The sequence below is a fragment of the Penaeus monodon genome, chromosome 25, assembly GCF_015228065.2.
Source record: "Penaeus monodon isolate SGIC_2016 chromosome 25, NSTDA_Pmon_1, whole genome shotgun sequence".
NCBI classification, from domain to species: Eukaryota; Metazoa; Arthropoda; class Malacostraca; order Decapoda; family Penaeidae; genus Penaeus; species Penaeus monodon.
In genome coordinates, this window is record NC_051410.1 from 32,244,357 (window position 1) to 32,244,573 (window position 217).

General features: G+C 57.1%; 1 protein-coding gene across 1 annotated transcript in view; it reads left to right on the forward strand.

The window, feature by feature from the left end:
• The window catches only part of LOC119589149 (mucin-12-like), a gene marked incomplete at its 5' end in the record, with an annotated part of 115,175 nt that overhangs the window by 109,735 nt on the left and 5,223 nt on the right, over nucleotides 1-217 (forward strand).

Below are 217 nucleotides of genomic sequence, written 5' to 3' on the forward strand. Positions count from 1 at the left end.
CAGACACCGCAGTGAGAGTGGCACTGCCCGGCCGAAGGAAGGGAAAGTGCTGGCGGGCGAGGGAGGGCCTCGCGTCCCTCCGCCTCTGCGTTTTGGCCGTCCTAGGATGTGGTACCATTTTTGAAAGATTAAAACAGCTTATTACAGCTCTCTGGCCGCCACGACAACGCTGCCTGCATCTGAATCGCTCTAACATGGTGAAACCCCCACAGAATAG